The sequence below is a fragment of the Perognathus longimembris genome, chromosome 1, assembly GCF_023159225.1.
Source record: "Perognathus longimembris pacificus isolate PPM17 chromosome 1, ASM2315922v1, whole genome shotgun sequence".
NCBI classification, from domain to species: domain Eukaryota; kingdom Metazoa; phylum Chordata; class Mammalia; order Rodentia; family Heteromyidae; genus Perognathus; species Perognathus longimembris.
The window spans coordinates 42,725,151-42,750,503 of NC_063161.1; the positions used below are offsets into that span (position 1 = coordinate 42,725,151).

General features: G+C 36.5%; 1 protein-coding gene across 6 annotated transcripts in view; it reads right to left on the reverse strand.

The window, feature by feature from the left end:
* Positions 1-25,353, reverse strand: part of Slc16a7 (solute carrier family 16 member 7) — a 143,905-nt gene that overhangs the window by 57,803 nt on the left and 60,749 nt on the right. For all 6 annotated transcript variants that reach the window (XM_048360620.1, XM_048360580.1, XM_048360599.1 and 3 more), the window contains one exon: positions 2,763-2,894. The gene's annotated coding sequence lies outside the window, so the exon portion shown is untranslated. The remainder of the gene's footprint in view (positions 1-2,762; positions 2,895-25,353) is intronic.

The following is a 25,353-nucleotide window of genomic DNA, read 5'->3' on the forward strand; positions in this document are numbered from 1 at the left end:
ATTAAGCATGAGTGTATTCAAGGCTTGGCACATTGGATCCTGCACTGTAGCATTTAATAAGGGAATAGAATGGCATCTGTTCTCTTATCTATAAAAACAGTCATTTCATTTACTTCATAAAATAACAAAGACTGACAGAAGGATCAATGTAAAGTAAATTGTAGGACCTATTATGTCCTAAACGAATATTACCTGTCAGAGTCCTGCCCTTCTTTAATTGATAATTGAACATAAAGCTCCTTAACATGGATTACAATTAGATTTTTTTTAAAGAAAGTATATATGTGATTTTTCATTTCCACCAAATTCCACGTTCTAAGTTGAATTTAATGTAACTATAACTTTTAAAAGCCTAATCTTTTTTTTTCTTTTTTTTTGGCCAGTCCTGGGCCTTGGACTCAGGGCCTGAGCACTGTCCCTGGCTTCTTTTTGCTCAAGGCTAGCACTCTACCACTTGAGCCACAGCGCCACTTCTGGCCATTTTCTGTATATGTGGTGCTGGGGAATCGAACCCAGGGCCTCATGTATATGAGGCAGGCATTCTTGCCACTAGGCCATATCCCCAGCCTAAAAGCCTAATCTTAAATGAAAATTTTACATGAAGAATACTTAGCTCCAAATGTAGTGCTAAAACATTAACTGAAGAGTAGTGTCTGCTTTCTTTGGCTAAGTAACCTGCACACTGAAGGGTTTATTTCATCTAAGTTGATGAAATGCTCAATGATTTTTTGCCTTCCAAGTTTAACAGCAGGCATTTTGAATCTGATAGCCACATTGCTATTGCATCTCTTCTTAACCACATCATCTAAATTGTACCAAAAAATAGCCAGTGTTTTACTGATTCAGGCTCTACCCTAGCTACTCAAGAGTCTGACAATCAAGGATAATTGTTGGAGGCCAGCCCTGGCAGGAATGTTTAAGAGACTCCATCTCCAAAACAAACTGGCAAAAAGGCACCACTTAAGCATAGAGCAACAGTCTAGCAAATATAAGACCAGAGTTCAAACCCCAGTATTATAGAAACAAAAGCAATCCCCCTAAATATATGATAGCCTTTAGCTTCATTTATTTATAGTAGAAATATATGTGTTTGCATTTGCATATGTATAGGTGTATGCATCTCTAAACTTGATTACTATATATAAACTAAAACTAACACTCTCAGTGAAGTAACTATAAATATACTTCCATTTTATAGTGAATATAAAATTTTGATCATTTAAAGAAGAAAATGTATAGGCCAACAGGGTAAAATTCAATAACAATTTAACAAATACATATGAACCTAAGTAAAATACATTCTATGTACTACGTGCTTATATATATACTCATGTGATTCATTTATTTGTATTAGTGGAAGCAGTTGTTTTGTTAACATTATATTTTCATATTTACATGTGAAATGTAATTCACATTGATTTTTTTCTAATCAGATATTATAGAGTTCAGCTGGTTCTTATTATTCATGAGAATTATGTTCTATAAAGTTATCTAAATATTGAATTAGTGAATACTGAACCAATGGACATGGAAGAGATAAAGAATTGGGTTTCTGTGATTAGGATTTTAATCACAGTTTTATCAATTAATAGTTTTGTAAGACATGTATAACTGCTTAAAAATACCCTATTCGATATAACATAATGATTTATGAGGTTTGAACTGATGGTCAACTGGGGTGCAACTCAAACCTAAAAGAAGCTTGTGTAACACAAACATTTTCTCTATATGGTACATCACAGTCTCCTTGCACTGGGGGCCTTTGAAGTTAGCACTCCAGAAAAAGTAATGCAGACCACTGTAAATAGCAAAATTAGCAACCGAACCCACAAACAATGGCAAACAGGGTACTAAGTAGGCTGCCAAAGAATTCGAGGTTTTACAATAAGTAAAATAAGAAGGCAAAGCACTGCCAATCTCTCTACATCACTTTGACAATAAATAAGAGGGGAAAAAAAAGCACTGCCAAGATCTTAAATATCTTAAAATGTGATAAATTCACACAGTAAGGACAAATATTAGCCCACAATATTAACACTAATAAAACACAGTATATAAATTAATGAACATCAGGGTAGAGTTTTAATTGAAAACATGAATACATGCAACATAAAATTGTAAGCAATTCAAAATTCTATCCAAATTATAGGTATCAGCAGATAAAGCACTAGAAACTTCCAGTTAAAGTATTTCTATATATCATCTCCACAATCAGATTATGAGTCTTCTGACTTTGTCACATAATGGTATTTAGATATCATCCACTGAGCTGTCAAAAATCTCAGCACAGTCCTTGGGCTACCAAAAGCATTGATGATCAGTAGGTGAACATTTGTCTGGATTTTAAGGTATACTTTCTTGATTTTAAATAGAATTGCATGTTCCAAGTCTCCATTTATATACTTCTTCACTTTTTGTTTACCTTACTTTGTTTATTTTCCATGAAGTCTCATTTTTAGGATCTCTTAACTAATGATTAAAAGTATATCCAAACCAGTTAGCTCTTAGAAAACTGCATGTCCAAAATTATGCCCCCCTTTATTCTCAATTATTGAGTTGACAAATAGTCAAGGTCAAATTCAGGCACAGGAGCGTGCACGCACACACACACACACACACACACACACACACACACACACACACTTCATGATTCTTCCTGAACACAATTCTATAATCCTTGATATCATTAGACAGTATTGTGCTTTGTTCCTTTGATATGCAGTCATAGCCAAGAAAAACAAAGTTAAGAATAGAGTTTTTACCTGCTTCCAGATGTCCACTTGAACAGATTTCTTTGGGTTGTATGTGGAATTGTTAAGCCTATTCACTTCACATTGAAGTGTAACATCCGAAGGCAATACAAAGGAAGAGAGGTAGAGCAGATTTTGAATCCTCTAAAGAAACAGAGACAAGGGTTACATGTATAATGGAATTCTACAAGCCTGAAGAGAGCACCTGGCTTTGATACATCGCACTGATTGTCACCCTTATATAATAATGATATAAAGTAGACAGAACCACATTTTATTGAAACAACCCACCATTTTTGTAGTAACAAATGATGAAATGTGTGCATAAGGTATAATAAGAAAAAATGTAAAATACAGAAAAATTGGATTTTTCTCAACAAAATACATAAGCAGGTCACACATCCTAACATCATGAGTAAGCAAATTTGCTGTCATTCATTAGCTTTCACACAAACCCTGTTATTTAATTAATTTGTACTAAAATTCATTAAAATAAATATCCATGGTCAGCTGAAATGAAGTTCAAAAGATAAGTAATAGAACAATTTTCATTAATATGCATGTTCTAACAATAAGAAAAAAAGGAAAGAAAAATTTATTTCAGAGGATTTCTGTTTTGGAATCCAAACTTCCTAGCCATGTCTGGGTGACAGGCAAATATGTGGAATCTCTAATCCACCAGTTATCTTTATTTCCATATGGCACTGAATATATAAATAGATCCAGCCCTAAGAGGTTATTTTCTTCTATCTAGCCTTCATTTAACTAGATTAATGCTAAGAAAAAGTCAATCATTTGGACTAAACAGTCACCGTCTTGAGCCCATGACCACCAATTCACCAATTCTGAGGTGCTGAGAGAAGACAACATAGCTACTGCATCAAAGGAGGTTTATACTGGAGGATGAAGCAAGTGTGATCATAGCATCAAGTAGGAAGAATCAGGGGAAACTAAATGATGTAGAGTAACAATGAGTAAATCGAGCCTGAAAGCCACAGATATAGTCTGACAAATAGGCAAGAACGGAATTGAAGTTTTTCCTTGTGTTAAGAATGAAGCATTCACATTCCTTGCTTCCCCTTGGTCTGGAGCCAGAACAGTAAGAAGAAGCACTTATCAACTAAGTGTCTGCAAGAGTCTTGGTGGTAAAAATTTAAGCTGGGTAATTCATGAATACAGTTCCATTTACACACCATGAAACCAGCCCACACACAGATGAATGGAAAAAAAAAAAAAAAAAGGTTTTTCCATTCCTCTGTTTCCTCTAAGGCTCATCTTACAGGAAAGCATCTAAAAATTGGATTCTGACCCCTCTCCCCCAGGCTAGAATTAATCATACTCATAATTTACATATACTAGTTTAGGAGTGAGAAAAGAGTAATCCAGAGAAATTCTTAGAATGCTAAAATTCCTTTATGCTCACTAACAGTTCTATAAAATTTTACAGTGCCTTCACCTGACTGTCCATTTTCTTTCAAGTATGATATGTTAGTCTTTGACTTAACAATGAAAGATAATGTTTTAGAATTAGGGTGTCTGAAAATAGACACACAACAGTTCTTCAGAACATTGGAAATATTTCTATTAATTTAGGACAGTAATTCTTTTGGAGACTCACAGCTGAAGTCCAAGTAGGCACAAAGCTTATTATGAACTACCAAAGCCAATATTAATGCACAATATTTGCTGATTTTGTTTTTCAGAAGTTTACATGTGTTTTGTTATGGACTTTATATATCACAGGAATATGAAACACAAAGATGATGCCTTAAAGATTTCAATTTTTTCCCTAATAACTCAATTAATTGGTTTTTATACCATGGACTTAGAGAAAGTGGTGCAAACCCAAGTGACATCCTATACACAAAAGCATAGAAGATCAGAGGTGCAAAATGAGTTTTACAAAATGTAATATTCAGTAGGTAACCAAAAGCAGTAAGATGAGCATCATATTTCTGTATGGGCTATTGTTACCAATCCAAATTCAGCACACTAACATGAATGCTGTGCTTTCTTTACACAATTATTCTTTCAGTTTTATTCCAAAGGTGAACATTCAAACTTCAATTTGTACATATGTCCTTGCCTGTCTTCTCCATCAGAATTCATATAATTACTCTTTGGATTTCAAAATACTACTGCTATCCTTTGAAGTCTTTTACAACTCATCCTTATTCTAATTAATTTATATTTGTGCTTCCCATTATACTTTTTTTAGTCAACGGATGATGCCATTAATAGAAGAATGAGCTGAAAGAGCTCTGTTAAAGATTCAAGTTTTCAATTGACTCTGAACAACCTTTATGTAATAGCCCATATACCGAAACCTAGGAACTTCATCTTGTCTTCTAGAATCAATAAAAGTTGGTTAATTAGGTTGATTGGGCTTTGAAGAAGATGTAGAACACAGAAGCAATGGAGCTATCGGTGATGAGCTTTTGCTCATTCTACTGAACAAACTATCGGAATGCTCCTTTATAAACTTTGTGAGTAATCTTGTCTTTGACTTACTAAAAGTAAACAATCATGCTTCAGCTCTACAGAGCCCTCTCAGTAGTCTACCCCATGTAAAAGTTCATCTTTCAAAATGAGGTCCAGAAATAATATACTCAGCAAACTAAGTCTCAGATTAAATAAATAGGAGTTAGGAGACTTGGTTTTTCTATAAATATCTCTAGATACCCTATCATGAAAGCATGGGTTTTCTCTCACACCCTACTTAAACACTGGCCTATGCTTTCACACAAAGGAATTAATATGTTCTTGGAAGAATAATCCACAGATCTTTCTCATCTCTATTACCTCTTTCTTAAACAAAGGGACAGAACAAGCTCAAATTAATGTACACTGTTTAAATTTAGGTGACAGCTCACCCAATTTTACAAGGGAAATTAAATTGAGCCAAATCTTTTCTTTTCCAACCTGTAATTGAATTAAAATTGGAATCTAGTCTGGAGGCTATTTTATTCTTCAAAGTGGACCATCTTTTAAATCCCATTGACTGATTTACTTTGACATCTAGACAAGAAACTTATCAATAGTGCTTGGCCCACAGAATGTCAGTAACATCAAGCCTATATTTAGATATAAACTGCTACTGTACTTCAAATGACCCAGAATTCTAATTGATGACAAGGGTCAAACTAATCGCATGCCTTTAGGATGGGAAAATTATGAAAAATAATAGGAACTGATACTTGATTGTGGAGATTTGAAAATGAATCTTCTAATCAGTTGTTCTAGACTCTGACATTTTTCCATTAGAAATGTATATTTTTAAAAAAGTATGGTACATGAATGGGTGGCCATGCCCATGTCTCAATACTCAAAATCAACAATATTACCTTACATAGCAAAGGATGCAATTCATTAAAGACTGAGATAAGGTTATTCTGCATCATTCAGGCAGTCCCTAAATGCAATCACATATTCCCTTGCTCTTCCCAACAGAGCAAAGTTAGAGACAGCACACAGACGAGACCAAACAGAAAAGTGACAGTAATCTAATCATGGTAGGAAGGTGGAAAGTCAAATGATCACAAGACACAAAACACCAAGAATGATGACAGCTGCAGGATGCCAAAAGAGGCTTGGAGTGAAGTCTTCCACAATGTCTCTTTAAAAGAGTACTAGCCTGTGAGTTGGCCTTAAGAAGGGTAAGATTAAATTTCTGTTTCCTTAACACACCCAGTTTGTAGTAATTTGATACAACTGCCCTGGGAAACTAGTACAGTAGTCCTGGTGAATCATTTACACAAGCCATGGACCCAGAAATTACACTGTAAGGATCTCTTTGCAAACACAGTTGCTCAGTTATATGCAAACATATGTACTAGATGTTCCAGGAAGTTCACCATAAAATGGGCTAATTGCTGCATATTCATAAAACAGTAGTAAAACCCACACTATAATATTTGGAATGAAGCAGCTCTGTATACACCGAAGTGTATGGAATTTGATGAAATTATGCTAAACAAAAAAAGTAATTGAGGCAAATAAGTAGGAAAATATCTTATGTATTTGCTATTATCTTCAAACAGTTGGACAAGGATGTTTAAATTCAACATGTCTATTTATGTGTACAATGCATCTTGATCGATATCACCTCTGTAAGTATTCTTCCTGCCATACCTTTCTTAAGTTTCCTAGTTCCATTTTTCACGGGACATACATCCATTGGGTCTTACGAGTGTATTCACCTACCATTCCTCTTTCCATTTGTCTGCCTCCATCCTTTTATTGAGACGATGTATTTTAAAGTATATACACTTATCTTGCTTGTAGAGGAGGAAGAAATAATTGGTTCTAACCACTTACCAAAGCATGGGCAGTCTTACCCACCAGTGACCTCAAGTAGGTTCTTAGGTGTTTTTCTCTACTTAAGCAAGCTCATAAACATTATTTACATCTCATGCATCTGATTAAAAATCCAGAAGTGGGCATTTGCCCCATTCACATTCACGGTATCATTTGAATTATGTTACCTTAATATGCCTAAAAACCCATCCCCAGAAAATTAAAGGAGAAGCCACACAAGCCACAGGGGTCTCCGGTGGTTTTGAGTTGAGCTTGTTGTCTCCCTATAAGGCATATTTTTTTGGTCTTTTATAGTTTTATGATTTTTTTTCCGGAACCAGGGACCGAACCCGGGGCCTCGCGCTCGCCAGGCGGGCGCTCTTCAGCTGAGCCAGATCCCCAGCCCCTATAAGGCATATTTTTGTCTTTGAATAAACTCTGATGGTTTTGGCAAGGCGTTCCTTGTCTGTGGATCCTTGCTTTGATAATGACACCAGACAAGACCAAATCAGACCCAGTCCACCAGTATCAACATCGGTGGACTTGAATCGACCTAACAACCGTATCTTGGTTTTCCTTACATGTCTCTAGCATCTCTCCACAATAGCCTTTATCTCTCTATACCCTTTATTCTTTAATTCAGTGGACGATATGTATGGTGCTTAAGCCTAAATTCAGACTCAACTCTAATATTTTATTACCCATGTATACCTGAAGTACAGTATGTTTTTGAATTTGTTTATTTTTGTCTTGTTAATCTATCTTTAAGTCACTGGAGCTCAGAAAGCCTGGATCTCAACTTGTCAACATCCTTGATTCCCTCCAAAAATGCTGTTTGTGGTTCTTTTAAAATGCTTAGAATTCTGTAATTGTTGGGAAGACATTTATAATATCGTCACTTTTAATATTCAATGATACCCTACAGCCAATGTCGATAAATCTGGAATTATATTTAAGAGATTTTAGATCATCCATTTCTCAGTTCTCTCTCAGATTTTTCTAATGTTGGATTCTTTCTAAATTTGAAAGGATTCGATTATTATTGGCATGACACAGGGGAAATTCAAAAAATTATTTATATTTCTAGGAAGATTATGTGGCTAGAGAATATATATTCCATTTTTTCATTTAAATGCTTACTTTTCAAAATTGAATAAGGAAAATATTCATATGCTCGCCTAATCATAAAGAGAAGATTCAGAAATATACCAGAATTATCCAGAAGTTTCCAAATCTGAGAGCAGGATTGAAAGAACCATAAGTATAATGAATACACCTGACCAGAAGCAAGAAGAGACTGGGTCTTCCAGTTCATGAGGAGAATCTTCTATAAAACATTGACGCCCATGGCCTCCCAACAGCAGAATTGCTTATGAACCATTGCTCTTTTTTAAATCCTGGGCAGGCACAGTTCTATTTATGGCATCTGTCTTTGACACTCAGTGCTATCAGCTAAAGTCTCAAAATTTCATGGCCTATGCCCCAACTCCTTGGATTAACTATATTCAGAGATGAGGAAACTAATTGCAATCTAAACACCCACCTCTATTGAAATGGATGAAAAATCTTACTGTCACCCACTTGGTGGGCAATTATATGTACATTTAAAAGCCATGAAAATTATATAGTTTTCAGTGAAAAAATGGTGCTTAAAACATAGCAATATCTCCAATTTTCAAATACGTGATTTAAAAATCTATAAAAAGAAAACAACTAGGGTATATTCTGAAAAAAACCTGAGGAAAAATGTGTTCTATTAATTATACAAATTTGGAACAATACCAGTATAATATCTTACTACCTAGCACCATTTTAAGTTAATATTACACATGTTCATAGCTTCCCAAATTATGGTTTTATCTTCTTTGAAAAAAAGGTTGTTTTTGACAAATAGACAAGTGATTCAAAATGTTGATGATAGGGTAATACTACAACATCAAAATCTGTATTATTTAGATGCCTTACTTAAATTTTATAGTTTCCACTATTTTGTTTTATATTGTTTTGTTTCCAGAAATACCTAAATGACATGCTGACATTCTCACATAATAGTAAAGCATTATTAAATGAATAACCAAAGATGTGTGGTGATCCATCCACCTATTAGTGTGTGCTGAGAACATCTCTAGGTAGCAACATACAGCAAGACACAAACAACATTTTCTGGTTACCAGTTGTCTATATAAATAGTGTTTCTAATGCTTTAGCATGCATTTTTCAGCTATTGCTAACATTTTTGCAGATGTGAATCTTGTTCAACAATTTAAAATCTAGCTGTAGGATACATCTCACTCTAGAACTAAAGTCTTAAAAGAATTAGAAGCCAGTTAAAAACTTGAAGGTCAGCATGAGTGGGAGGAATAATGGGAGAGAATGATGGAAAGGATGATGTTGATCTACATGCATTATAGTCATTACCTGAGTTTTGGCATTATAACCTCTAGTACAACTGTGTTAACAATATTAAAAATATACTTCTAACTATCTTCAAACCCTTTATCACTTATGAAGTACTCAAATTTCCATATTGCTACCACTTCGGCCCCTGTTGTATATTGTCTGATTCTAATTTGCTTGGTATGGGGTTTTTGTCTGGGTTTTCTGATCGGTTATGTCTTCCACTAATGTGTTCAAGACCCAACGATATGCTAATTTCCAAAATAGGGAGGAGAAATGAAAGCTGAAATCCACAGGAAACTATCCAGTGGTTTCACAAAAAGCAGACCATCACTCGGGACCTTGAAAGAACCTCTGTAGAAAGAGAGAAGAGCTGTGGAATTCAAAATAGTCTAATGCAGTCATTATTATTTCTTCTTAGCACAAATAAGCAGTGGTGTTGCATCCCAAAAAACCTAGTATAAAGAGAAATATCATTAAGCCGAAAACTATGTAATGCATCTAAGCAACAGCCATCACTTAGAGGCACAGTGTACTTCAGTGGACTATTCATTCTCATGATTTAGGTGCCTAGCTGGGAGCTATAACTCACTTCTCCTGCCCAGCCTCTTGAGAGAATATCCTTATCCCATCACACCACTAGTGTGGGGAGAAGATCTAAAATTAAAATCTGAGATTTAGGTTCTACTGAATGTATGATCCATTTTATATCACCATGAAGTCAAAACTCACAAGTCAAGACCTCAGAGCTGGGAACGGTTTTCATAAGTGAGTTCATTTGGCAAGTATAGTTTGTGTTCAAAGGTTGAAGTCTATTTACACATCTCACACTATAGACCTTACCTACTAACTGCAGATTGCTTTTAGCCAATGGAATGCAAATCACTATAGTATAGGCGATGTTTAGAACATATTTTAAAAGAATTAAAAAACAGTGAAAAACTTTATTAAAAACCAATTAAAAACTTCCAATATGATAACAAATTCCCAGATTCCTGAAAATTTTGAAAAATTGGTTGGAAGTTATCTAGGTCCTGCAGGATTAGCTTGCTAATACACAGCCTTCAAATAGAATGAAGAAGTAAATAACTACGGTTATTCTGGTTGCTTCATTGTTGTTGTGAGTTGTTGGAGTTGTTTATTGGAGAAAAAAAATCTGAGGTGGGGGTATATTGAAAAAAATTCCTAAAACATGTGACATGGCTCAGGGATGAACAGCTGCTGATGTGAAACCTGTCAGAGGTGCTTAAGAAAATATCAACATGTTACTGACAAACTATTTGGTCTCATGTCTGGTTGTGATATCCTGAAAACTATTTTTTCTCTGTAATAAGGTATTTGGGTTTCTGGAAAGAGAAATGTGGAGACAGGATAGTAACGCATGAGTTGGTTGCAATTAGCCATGTTAAGTCAATTACTGTGAGAATCTATATGCCAATAGCATGTTTGTTGTGGTTGCAACTGAAAATTAAAGTTGTCCCCACTTAACACTGGGGAATATATTCCAAGCCCTCCACTGGGTGCCTTGGGCCTTGTGTTGTACAGAACTCTCTCTATATCAGAGCTCCCTCTCCCACTGTTTATCCTCTCTTTAAGAATAAAGAAAGTTGGGCATGTTTACGGACTCCTAAAATCCCAGCGATTGAAAAGATGGAAATAAGAGGCGAGTGAGTTCAAGGCCAGTGTGGGCGAAGTTAGTGAGACTTTATTCTAATAAATAAAATAAAATAAAATACAACCCCAGAAAAGTCTAGGAGCATGGCTCAAGAGGTAAAACACTTGACTAACATGAGTGCGGCTCAAGAGTCAATCCCCAGTATCACAAGCCAATGAGAAAAGAAAATATACAGGAGAATTTTTGAGTGATAGTAATCCACAAAGAGAAAATTTCCATATCAAGCGTGAAGATGTCTCCTTTCATGTAAAGCAAGCATTTTACAGTTTCCCTCTAGCATACTCCAATTGCCATGGCTATTCTTGTGTTTTGGGGCTACTAATAAACAATTTTTAAAAGAACTGCCTTAGACACAAGCACTGGGGATAGCACAGATGGCCACCACGTGGCCAACAGGAAAGGAACATGGACAGATTCCTTGGGAAGAGACATGACTCACACTTACATAGTATGGTCCGGAAAAACAAAACATTTCAGCCATCTACACAAAATGGTATCCAATTTCTAGAACTTTCTATGTATTACTTTGGGGCCACAGTTGGCATTGGGTAATGGGCACAGAAGAAAGAGAATCCACAGATAAGGAGAAACAACTGTACGTATTTTGCTTACTTTTATCTTCTTATCCTCCATCTCATAAAAGATTCTAAAGTTAAGACACTTCCTGAAAACAAAACTAAGCCCAGAACAAGGTTACTAAGCCAGGGAAAAGATTAAAATGTAATTTTTTTTAAAAGAGTATGACCTGCATATTTTTTAAAATTCTGAGTTTATGGAGTTTTAAATAATGGTTTTATTTTAATTGACAAGTAGAAATCATGAAAGCTCTATTCATGTACAATATGTTGTATTTGTATATGTATACATTGTGGAACAGGGAAATCAAGCATCCATCACCTTACAAACATCTTTTTTTCTGATGAGAACACTTATCTTTTCTTTTTCAACTTTCCACTGTGATATGTTGTTGTGAACTACTGTGACCATGAGGCTCAATAGGTTTCTTAAATATATTCTTCTTGTCTAACAAATGCGGTGTGTGGTATCTTTTCTTAAAATCTTTTATAGAATTAAGCCAGACATCAGTAAATACTTTCAGCTTATATACTTGTTGTAGGTAGGATAGATGAGGGGACCAATTGTGTGGCCCCATGCAGACCTGACTAAGTCATTTTTTGTAACTAATGATACATAAGCAGTCATGTATCCCACAGACCTGATGGTATGATTATTTGCATTAGCCTGTAGTCAAATATTTTTTAAAAATAAAAGAATGTTTCTACAAAATATGCTGTCAGCCTGGATAGAAATGAACAGTGAGTATTGGAAATGTTAAAAGTCCAAGTGATTAAAGTGATGCCACTTGTCAGAAACTTGATTTATGTGATATAAAAGACAGATAACTAGAGAAATGTCTCCCACATACATGATGATCAAGTATAGCTGTTTAGTCAAGGGACAATTACATGGGTCTTAATTTCCTTATTTGTTAAAGCATGGGGCAGAATTAAATGTTCTCTGAGATCCTCCTGTGCTCTTATTCTTTGAAGCAGTGACTAAACTGATCACCTCCTGTATAGTTTCTCAACATGTCAAACACAAATTTCTTTCTCTACCTGAGGGAAAAAAAGAATTCCACTGTCATTCAAAAATGTTGAGGAGATATGTTACAGAGAAACACTTTTTCCAGGCTCCCTAAACTATAGACTGATCTGGGCACTGGGAGTTCATGTCTGTAATCTTAGCTACTCAGCAAGCTGAGAACTGAGGATCACTGTACAAAACTGGTATGGACAGGAAAGTCTTTGAAAGACTCATCTCCAAAATAACCAGCAAAACACAGGGGTAGAGGCATCATAGTTCAAGTGACAGAGCATGTAGGCTTAGGCAGCACAGGGCCTGAGTTAAAAACCCAGTACTGGAAAAATAAATAGCCAATAAATATATAACACCAAAAACTTATAGAAAAGTGCTTTGGTAAGAATAATTGGAGGAATTCCTTGATATAAACACACAGATCCTGTGAGGGCTTAGAGTTTTATTCCATTCCTGAACCACAATTTAGTTTCCATAGAAATTATCACAGAAGATCCTCAGATAATCTGATCCATGTGTGTGTAAATAGTTTTCACTTTTCAAGATTAAAATATTGAAGTATATTTTCACACTGTTTAAAACAATATGCTTTCATAAAATTGAGATAATTTGGCTCCATGTTGCAAATCAATCACATGAATATACTTCTTAAAAAAGAGTGAAAATAGCACCATACTCTTGTATATTAAAATTTTTTAATTAATATGTCAGCTCACAAACTATATAGCTTTCTTGCTTCCCATACTTGCCTAATGTATGTATTCCAGCTTACAACTTTGTGCTATACAACAATCAAATAGGAATCATGTTTATCTATATTTTTTGAATAAAAATATCATCTTCAATAGCATTCAAAATCAGTCACTAAATATATCACTAAAAAGGCCTATCAAACACTTAAACAGTCAGTTTGATAATAAAAATTTGAGAAAAAAAAACACTTAAACAGATTGTCAAACATCTATATATTTTATGACTCTCACACCAGTCGGGACTATTTGTTATCAGAATTTCTTATAAAGGACCAATAAGATGTATTAAAGTAGCATGTTGCATAGGAACTTTTTTTTAATCACATTTTATGTACATCCTCAATTAATATTGAAAATCCTCTCTACAGAATTGTGGCATTGAAGCACCAAGGAACTCACAGCTTCAAGGCCTGGTATTTAGAATTCAATGTTGTTGTCTGTCACACTGACAATGAAATTAGGGCTGAATGGAACAAAATGAACCCTGAGTTAAATATAACCTAGATGAGAGCTACAGAAGGTAATAAAAGTAAGTCCATTGGTTTGTGCTAGCTTGTCTCTTCAGAAAGACTACAAGAAGGAGGCATCAGCACAAAGTCACAGTACCAAATGTTCTGATTTCCCTTCACTTATTTGTTAGTATGCTAGGCAAGATGGTGGTTCCGCCAAATAGACATAAGCAAGCAAACAAACAAATGAAGTCCTCGAGCAATGAATGACACATACTCTTACCTACAAAACTGCAAGAAATGAAACCATTAGGAACATCGCTTTTGCTTGTGTATTCAGTTTTCTTCCTCCTTTCCTTCTTCTAAAGGCCTGAAGACTGAACTCTTTCTTCCATGTTGGGACCATAATTAGGAAGTTAAGATATCCACAGTGATACTTGGTCCTAACTAATCTATCTACTTGCTCATCCCTTTATTAGCTTGATTTTTCTTTCCACATTGCCTTCACTCATCCACAGACATACCACCTCAGAGCAGAGATCCACCTGACTGATGGGGATTGCATTCTGTGCCAGTCTGTTCTCTCAGGGTTATGCTGAATTCTGCAAGCTGAACAACTTTTCCCCCATCCCAGTGCTTTCCTAAGGAGCTTTTCTGTTCCACCAGCAAATACAGGCTTTTGTGACATTCAGCTGCCAACCTTGTACAATCCTGCTTCACAGAGAGCCATGCAGAAGCTGAGACAAAGAAGTAGTGGAGTGACAACATGTTAAATCTAGGAATAGTAGAAAGGAGTGTTCTAGCTTTTTCCTTCATCTCAAGCAAACCTCTCCTACAGAAAGGACCTCATGCAAATGCATTTGCTAAGAATTATGCATGAAGACTCTCTTGACTTCTCAGAAGGATTCTGCTAAACTCAAGAAGAAAAAGAAGAGCTCTTACAATTGCTCTTTCACCAAGTATTGCTTTCTGCCAAATCATGAGGCAGTGAAAATCCCAGCATCACACGCCCATGCCTTGATGTGGATCCTCCCAGCCTCTGACATTGTAAACCACAAATTTCCATCCTTTATGAACTACCTAAACTCAGGTGTACTGTTCTTTTATTCTTTTTTTTATTAATTTCATCATCAGTCGTGGAGCTTGAACACAAGGCCTAAGCACTGTCCCTGAGCTTCTTTTTACTCAATGCTAGTAGTGCTTTACCACTTGAGCCACAGCACCATTTCTGGTGTGTTTTGTTTATGTAGTCTAAGGAATTGAACTCAGGCCTTGGTGCATGCTAGGCAAGCACTCTACCACTAGGACACATTCCTAGCCCTCAAGTGTACTTTTATAGCATAAAAAGTCAGATGTCTGCCAGGCACCCCGGGTCATATCTGCAATCCTAGCTATTCAGGAGACTGAGATTTGAGGATGGAAGCTCAAAGCCAGCCTGGGTAGGAAAACCCATAAGATGCTTATTTCCAGTTGACCACCATAAAACCGGAAGTGGACATGTGAGTCAGGTGGTAGAATGCTAGCCTTGAGCAAAAAAATCTCTGAGACAGTTACAGCCCTCTTGAGTTCAAGCCCAGGGCCGGCACCAAAGGGGGAAAAAAAAAAGTAAAAGGATGAAAATAATCACAGTGGACTGGAGTCACTGAATCCTAGAAATAAAGTTAACTCCTAGAATGTGTTTAGTTGGGGTGGAGTTGCGAGTGATGATAGGAAACAATGAAATAATGGTTAGGGATGTTTGTTCAAGAGACAGGGTGACACCAGGATACATATTGCTGGTGAGAAAACAGGATAAAATGAGGAAAAGAAAATTTCTTCTTAAAGCTTTCCAAATTACATTCTGCTTTCTCAGCAAGGGAATAATTTTGTTTGCTTGCATGTTAGAAAAGTATCTTAGCAAGGGTATAGAAGATGTCTCAAGACAGAGGGCAGAGGGGACAAACTAGTTAGATTCTATTGCAGTCATGGGCTGGGGTTTGTAGCTCAGTGGAACAATGCTTGCCTAAATTCTGTTGCAGTCATCCAGAAAGGGCAGGACAGAGCAGTAGCCTTGGGCAAAGTCAGAAAGGGGAGACTTGAGCATGATTGAGCAACTAGAACCTTGCAGGTATTTTGAACGTAGACACTAAAATACAATGGAAATAACAGGGTTGAGCACGTGAGCAGAGATTTGTCCTGAGGAGATCAGAATCTTGTGTTAAAGCAATTAGGGATAGAAGAAGATCACATGTGTAGTTTGGAATGAGCTCCAGTTAAGTTTATAAATGCCCCTGGTATGCCATTGGTATGCCAAGCACCATTGGATACCTCTCTGAGAGCTGTGCTGGGGATTTAACAGGGTAGGAACAAACTCCTACCAATAAATTCTTCCATTGAATTATCCAATTAATTTTTAATTCGATGGGAGATTTCTAAATATGCATTATACTAATTCATTTCTTAACTTGCTAAAAATCTCTTACATTGATCCAATATATCTAAGTGGTATAGGAAATATATAATGTGTAGTCACATCTAGTAAATGAAGATACATAAAGGAGAAATTAGATTTTGTGTTATTTATTTATTCTGAAGGATTATGTTCCCTCCCTCACTATGTCATAATTTAACTTTTCAAAAAAGTATATCAGGGCAATAATTCAAAGTTCGCCTGAGCAGTATAACCAATGTAGATTCTGAGCCTTCTGTTTTCCAGAAATTACAAGTTCAGTTAGTGGGGGCTATGCCTATTTCCCTGAGATTGTTTTTTCAAGAGTATGTTTGCTGTACCAAAGTGAATAGATGGTATTAAAAATCCAATAACTACTAAATAGATTTCATGAACCATAGTTTACTATTAAGTACAATATGGAAAAAAAAAACACAAAGAACCAGGAGCTACTTGACATTGAAGAAGAAAAGAACAGAACTGCATCAGCATGCTGAACAACAGTTGAAATTGTGGTTTAAAAAATAAAAACTTAGAGACTGTTCAAAATGCACATGTCCTCAGTATAAAAGAAATTGAATTCTTTTTCATCCAATTAGTGGAGGAGCATAGTACAAATAGGGACGAATGAGGTAAACGGCTTTTTCCTAGATGCATCATAAATCAGAAGCAAAGTCTGTCGCATGTTCGTTACTGACAACATCAATCTGGGCAATGACTCTGCTGTCAATTTTAGGTGTAAAGCTTAATCATTTCAGAGGCAAGAAAACCACTAGCTATATTTTCTCCCAAGAGACACTCAGGTACACATACTCATGCCATTACCATCATAAAATTGTTGACACTCTGCCTGAAGGCCAATTGGCAATAGAATAACAGAAATTTTAAGTTTTGAGCAGAGGGTGTGGAGATGGATTTAATGACTGTTCACCCTACATTGTGTTTCACAGGTAAATAGGTGATAGTCTGGAAAACTCACAAAACACACACACTCAGTAAGTAAGGATGTAACACATAGTGTAGAGAAGCACTGAATAACATCAGAACTTCTCTCACCCCAGGTCACTTTTTTCTGAAGAACTAGCTTTTAAAAAACAATTTTATATCAAGGCCAACCAGGGTGGCTCTGTCACTTCATCCTACCTATTTCAAAAGACAGAGATTTTAGAGGATCATATTTCCTGGTTAGACCAGGCAAAAAAGGTTTTCAAGTTCATCTCAGTTAATTAAATGCTGGGTGTGGTGGTACGTGCCTGTCATTCCAGCTATGTAGGGAAAATAATAGGGAGAGCATGGTCTTGGTCAGCCTTGGGGATAAATGTGAGACCTTATTTAAAAATACCTATAAGCACAGTACAAGTGGTACATATGCCTTGCAAGTGTGAGGTCCTGAGTTTAGGCCCCAGTCCTACAGAAATAGCTATTTCATATCAATGAAGCATATTTGGTACATTTTTAATCCCTCTACAATTTTGTAAAGTCACATCATATTCCTATGTATCCAGACTAGGGTACAAATGTGGTTGATTATAAAATAAGTCACAAATGTTCCCTTTCCCATATCTACCTCTTTAGTTTCTTTTTATATTTACTCTGGAGATTGCCCATATGACCCACTACAGTAGTTTTTGCAGCTCTCATAACCAAACACCAATGGGCATGCGGCTTAAACAATGGAAATTTATTGCCTCACAGTTCTGCAGGCTAGAAGGGCAGATCTGGGTGTTAACATGTACAGGTTTCTGGTTAGGACTCTCTTCCTGTGTGCTTAGTTATCTCTCCTTGGTCCAAGAAAATAATAAGACACTATATTGGAATGAACTTTACAAGTTGGGGGTGATGAGTAGAGTCTGAGAGGAGGAAAAGCAGGAGAAAACAAGGGAGGTGGTAAGATTGTTTGAAAAGAAATGTACTCATGAGCTTACTTATGTAACTATAACCCCCTATGTACATCACCTTTACAATAAAATAAAATTGTTTAAAAAAGAAAATAATAGGAGTGAATGCATCCTGTGATGTCTGCCCTTAGAAAGGCACTAATCTCATCAGAGTGGTGCCTACCCTTAGAGCTAATTACCTCCCAAAGGCACTCCATCCAGACACTATTGAGAGCTATGTTTTTCCTCGGATGAGTTTGGAGAGAATATAAACATTCAGTCCATATCACTGTGGTCAGTGAGTGAAAAGCAGTAAATATGCATAAGACCATGCTTGCAAACATTTGTGCATCTGAGGCTGTTTTCTCTTGCCAAGTCTGAAGTATCTGTCTGGATCCTTCTTGTCCTATAAAGAACCAACAGCCCCCTCAATAAGTGGGCTAAAGACTTAAAAAGAGACTTCTCTGATAAGGAAATGAGAATAGCCAAGAGACATATAAAAAAGTGCTCTACATCATTGGCCATAAAAGAAATACAAATCAAAACAACATTGAGATTCTACCTCACCTTAGTAAGAATGTTAGAAGGGATGTGGTCAAAAGGGAACCCTACTTCATTGCTGGTGGGAATATAAACTGGTTCAGCCACTCTTGAAAGCAGTATGGAGATTCCTCAGAAGGCTAAACACAGAGCTCCCCTGTGACCCAGCAGCCCCACTTTTGGGCATCTACCCAAAAGACCACAAAAAAGAACACACTAAAGCCACCAGCACAACAATGTTCACTGCAGCACAATTTGTCATAGCTAAAAAATGGAACCAACCCAAATGCCCCTCAGTGGACGAATGGATCAGGAAAATGTGGTACACATACACAATGGAATTCTATGCTTCTATCAGAAAGAATGACATTGCCCCATTCGTAAGGAAATGGAAGGACCTGGAAAAACTTATACTAAGTGAAGTGAGCCAGAGCCAAAGAAACATGGACTCTATGGTCTCCCCCTCACAGGGAATAATTAGCACAGATTTAAGATAGTCACAGCAGAGTATCATAAGAGCCTATGAATGTATAAGATGATGCTAAGTGAAACATGTTATGGAAACAACTGTTATATCACTGTTATAATCACTTTCAACATGCCATGTGAAACCATAGCTTCTATTGTTGATGATCCTCTTGTATCCTCTTCCTGTGGTTGTACTCGCACTATCACTGTATCTCATCTGACTATACTGGATACTGTATATACTGGTATTAGAACTAGGGAAGTGAAAGTGAACATCAAAATCAAGAGACAAAGGATAAAAAGACAAATGATTCCAAAAGCAATACTTGCAAAACCATTTGGTGTAAACCAACTGAACAACTCATGGAGGGAAAGAAAAAGGGGGAGGGGGGAATGAGGGAGGAGGTAACAAACACTACAAGAAATGTACCCAAGGCCTAACGTATGAAACTGTAACCTCTCTGCACATCACTTTCACAATAAGTAAGAAAAAAAAAATAAAGGAATCCAAAACAGCCCATTGTATAATGGACAACATGTGATCTTGTCTTGCTGACATCACCCTTGCTGACTCAGATTTGTTTAGTTGTATGTAAGATATGAGGATTGGCATTGCCACTGCCAGAGACAAATATAACTAAGTCTTAATATTTTACAACTATCTGCCTCTCTAATGTACATGGAATCTATCCTCTGTTCTCTCACATCCAAGTCTGATCTCAGATGTTTAAATATCACCTTAGCCACGGCCTTCCTAAGTAGACCCTTTTCTCTGTACTATGATTCAAACAAAAACTATGAAGTAGTTGTACAGAGGTTACAACTTCATATATCAAATTATGTGTACAATGCCTCTTGATTAATCTCACTTCTTCCATTGTTCTCCTCAATGAATTATAAAAATGACTTATATATTGGCTGTTGGATTCCACCATAGCTCTCAACAGACTGGGATCATTGCTAAGATTCTGTTCTTTATTTTTTATTTGGAGCATAGATCCCTTGCCTTATTTCTATCACCCTTTGCTACTCTTTTATAAAAATTTAGAGATGTAAATACTCCATGGAGTTTTGTCCTAATCTAAACAGATATACTAGTAAAAAAAAAATTATCCTGCTGTACTGACAGTATGCACCCACACCGTTCTGAAACTCCTCTACTCTCCTTACTTGACAAGAACTTTCAAATGTAAACACTGGTAAATATATAACCTAAGTTCCCTCTGTACTAGAATACAAATAGTTGGTCACCTTAGCAAGTTTCATCATTAAAATTCTCCAGGAAAAAAATACTTCATTCTATCCTTGCATCCAGTGAAGAAATAAATTATGCAATATTTCCTTCATGTTTTCCAATCTCCCTTTGGATTGTGAAACAGTTATTCACAGCTCCATCATAGAAGAAGTGCAGTGTGTTAGTACTAGTGGTGTAACAATGGAACAAGATGTGGTCCATGCCTTCACACAGTGCACAATGGGAGAGAACAACAAACAAGGAAAACTTTTCCTACTCAAGGCAGCTGATCTCAGCTGCCAAAAAAAAGATGGAAAATGAGAAGAATACATTTTTGGACCTCTCCTACAATATGCCATATGTAGGATGAATGTGAATGCACAGGGAGAAAAGTTAACTCAGTAAAGACAATGAATGTGATGGATCTTAAAACAAGCATTTTAAAGCATAAATTTTCTCATCAATACCTAGTCAGGAAGAGAAGGCCTCGGGCAATAGCTAGTATATACAGCATGACAAAATCAGGAACACATTTTGGTTGAGTCTTGAATAATGAGCATGATTCGTTCAAGTGACATGAGAAGAGACACAGGATCCAACAGAAATATCTGTAAAGGTTCTTGGCAAGGAAAGTTGTGGGAGAATGATTCTCTGATCTGTGGAGGACTGGGCCTCAGCACTAACTTTCCAAAGCCCATTAGCAAACTAATAGGCCAATGGGGGCACACCTCCATTAAGGAATTTTCTGTGTTTGATGGTTAAGAGAAACCAATTGATCATGAGATATTCCTCCCCTGATAAGAGAGGTCCTTGGAAGATTTATTTACGCAGTAACACAGGGAGAGGGTTTTTCTGTCTGTGGGGAATTTTATGGCTAAGATAGTTAACTTAGCGTAAACAAGCAGTTAGAAGAAAAAATATCCTTGCCTTGACCAGTCTAATCCTATAATGTATTGACAGATGTAGCCATGCTTAGATAAGTCTATCCTATGATGTATTGGCAGATGTAACCATGTTTAGATAAGTCTTGTCTTACCATGTATATCTTTCGGTTTGAACTTTATTTGACCCTATTCCTACAGTATATAAACCCTGGCCCTCCTGAAATAAAGTGTGCATTGGTCCACTCGGCTCTGCATACCCCATGTCCTGAGTATGGTTGCAGTTACCCAAGTCCAAGAAAAAGTGGTAGAGAACTCACAGATAGATAGTTGGTTCCCCGTTGCCAGTCAGATGTCAATGATGCCCAAAGAAATATCACAGCCAAGTCCCAGGTGCACTGAAGTCACTTATAACAATAGATATACAGAATATATACATAAAAATGTTTCATCCTCAAAAAATCCTTGGCAATATTAAATACAATGTTTCAGGTAAGAAATAATCTGATGTTTCCTTAATGATTGTGAATCTCTTTTTGGATTATGAGACAATTATTCACCAACTCCATGACTTCTGGCATATTATAAGGAATACATTAAGCTACTAATGAAAAACATTTTATTTTGCCGATGAACAATGACAACTTTTATAATCTTTACAAAACACAGGGCATCACTTTATGGAGTTAGGTATGAGTTTGTTTAATTCCATGGGATTCGTATATTTTACAATGAGTCTCAAGAAACAGCCAAATCTTATTTTCCTGGAAAATATTATTTTATGTTATTTTTTCAGGAAAAACAACAGATCAACTTTAATTATGCCAAACTGCCACAATATTCGGGGGAAATTGTTTTTCTATACCCAGATACTACAGTCTAAAAATTCTATCCAACAGGTCAGTTTCCTTATAAATGGAAGTATTACACAACAAAAGTCATCCTTGCTTGCCTATTATATTGCCCAGAATTGCAAATGTTAGAAGTCTTGTGAGTTATTTAATAATAAAAGCAATATAAAATAGTCTTTGGCTACAATATATCTCAAGGCAAACTCAATTCTTTTATGTATTACAGTGCAGAAATCAATGGCTTTGGTTGTAATAGCTGACTAAATCCAAAACTATATTTGAATTAAAGGCATTGGCTATTGCAAAGTACATGTACAGTTGTCTGTTACAGAGATGGCTCCGACTGCCATCTAAAGAAAAACACAAGTAGGTTTTTTATTCTTACAGAAGAATGTTACTGTTGCCAATCACATAACTAGAATCAAATCAAATCAATCTTACTGCATCAGGCAATGTAGTACTTCCAACCATTTCACACTTGATCATCTGCTGAGTTTTAGTCTGCCAACAGATCAAGACATTTTCATAAATTTATAACTCCATGCAATGCCTCTACTGTACACATTTGATGATGAGAAATGTGAAAGGAGAAAACCAAATGAAATAATGAACCAAAACTGAGAAAGACAAGAACAATAACCATCCTTACTGACCGAGACAGAATGGACACAGCAGAGTAAAATGATGAACTACAGGAGCCCAGGAGTGGAAGCAGCTGTGGATCAAACAGATGTTTACCATTTGGGTATCTGAAAGGATTTCAAATAGTCCATTTGAGGTGGAAGATGAAAAATATCTGTCATAGTTGTAAACTTGGTATTGGTGTAGGCCTGTGGTTCCCACCCTCAACCCTTTTCAGAAGATAAAACATTAAGACTAGGTCCCAACTATGTGGAACAATAGTTTTTGTACTATAGTCCAGAGAACACAGGAAGGACTTTCCATCAAAAAGTGCATGGAACTACTCCATTGCATAAAACCAAGATTTTACAGTTTTCTAGAAAGTACAAGATCTGAGACCAAGGGATCACTATTGGGCTTTAAAAATAGAGCAGAATAAAGTGTGCATATATTAAAATCATCAATTTCTCACCCAGATGTTCACACTGATGCACAAGAAGAAATGTAAGGAAGTAGCAGTAGCAGCACAGTGTATGAAAGTTTAAAAGTAACAGAAAAACTTTATTTTTTTTGCCAGTGCTGGGGCTTGAACTTGGGGCCTGGGCACTGTCCCAGAGCTTCTTTTGCTCAAGTCTAGCATTCTACCACTTGAGCCACAGCACCACTCCTGGCTTTTTCTGTTTATGTGGTGCCTAGGAATTGAACCCAGGGCTTCATGCATGCTAGGCAAGCACTCTACCACTAAGCCACATTCCCAGCCCCAGAAACACATTAAATATGCATTAATAAGAGGATGGATAAATCCACCTATTCATAGAGTGGTAATACAGGAATTAAAAATGAATGAGCTAGAAAGTATCATTAGCCAAAAGCTAATACAAATCAGAATTATAATGACATATATCTTACTGTAAGTAGAATGAGAAAAGAGATTGTGGATGAAAAGCAACTCAGAGTTAATTGGAGATGAGTATGGCTACTATAGAGAACAGTATGGAGGTGCATCAAAACATTAAAAATATATCTACCTTATTATGATCCATCTATCCCTCTTGTGTGTGTGTGTTATGTGTGTATATGTGTGTGTGAATTCAGCATAACAAGGTAATACAATAATAAGAATATATACAGTATAAAATAATAATAATAGTGACCATCTTCACATTCATCAGTGATGAATAAAGAAAATGTAAAGGAGAGGATACAGGAATATGAACATCTTCAGGGTATATCATATGAATATATGGAATTACCACCAGGAACTTGCCTCATATCATCATCATCAGTCATGGGGCTTAAACTCAGGGCCTGGTCTCTGTCCCTGAGCAATGTTTGCTTTACCACTTTGAGACATAGTGCCACTTCCCATTTTCTGGTCATCAATTGGAGATAAGAGTCTCATGACTTTCCTGTCCTGGCTCACTTTGAACTGACATCCTCAGATCTCAGCCTCCTGTCTAACTAGGATTACAGATATGAGCCACCAGCTTCACCATATTACTACTGTATGATAATTTAGATTCCATCTCATCCCAGTAGGAATGTCCTATATCAAGAAAACTAACAATAACAAATGTTGGAGGGGATGTGGCCAAAAGGGAACCCTACGTCATTGCTGGTGGGAATTTAAACTGGTTCAGCCACTCTGGCAAGCAGTATGGAGATTCCTCAGAAGGCTCCCCTATGAACCAGCAGCCCCACTTTTGGGCATCTACCCAAAAGACCACAAACAAGAACACACTAAAGCCACCAGAACAACAATGTTCATCATAGCACAATTTGTCATAGCTAGAATATGGAACCAATCCAGATGCCCCTCAGTAGACGAATGGATCAGGAAAATGTGGTACATATACACACACAATGGAATTTTATGCCTCTATCAGAAAGAATGGCATTGCCCCATTTGTAAGGAAATGGAAGGACTTGGGAAAAATTATACTAAGTGAAGTGAGCCAGACCCAAAGAAACATGGACTCAGTGGTCTCCCTCATAGGGAATAATTAGCACAGGTTTACACAAGTCACAGCAGAGGATCACAAGAGCCCAATAGCTATACCCCATGAACGTATAAGATGATACTAATTGAAATGAACTCCATGTTATGGAAACGATTGTTATATCACTGCTTTAACTACTTTCAACGTGCTATGTGTAACCGTAGCTTCTATTATTGATGATCTTCTTGTATCCCCTTCCTGTGGTGTACCTGCACTATCTCTGTATCTTATCTGAGTACATTGGAAACTGTGTATACTGGTATTAGAACTAGGAAACTGAAAGGGAATACCAAAATCGAGAGACACGGTAGAAAAGACAAACGACTACAAAAACAATACCTGCAAAACTGTTTGGTGTAAATTAACTGAACAACTCATGGGGGAGGGGGAAGGGAAAAGAGAGGGGGAGGGGGGAGTGAGGGAGGAGGTAACAAACAGTACAAGAAATGTATCCAATGCCTAATGTATGAAACTGTAACCTCTCTGTACATCAGTTTGACAATAAAAATTAAAAAAAAATCTTAAGAAAGTGATGGCC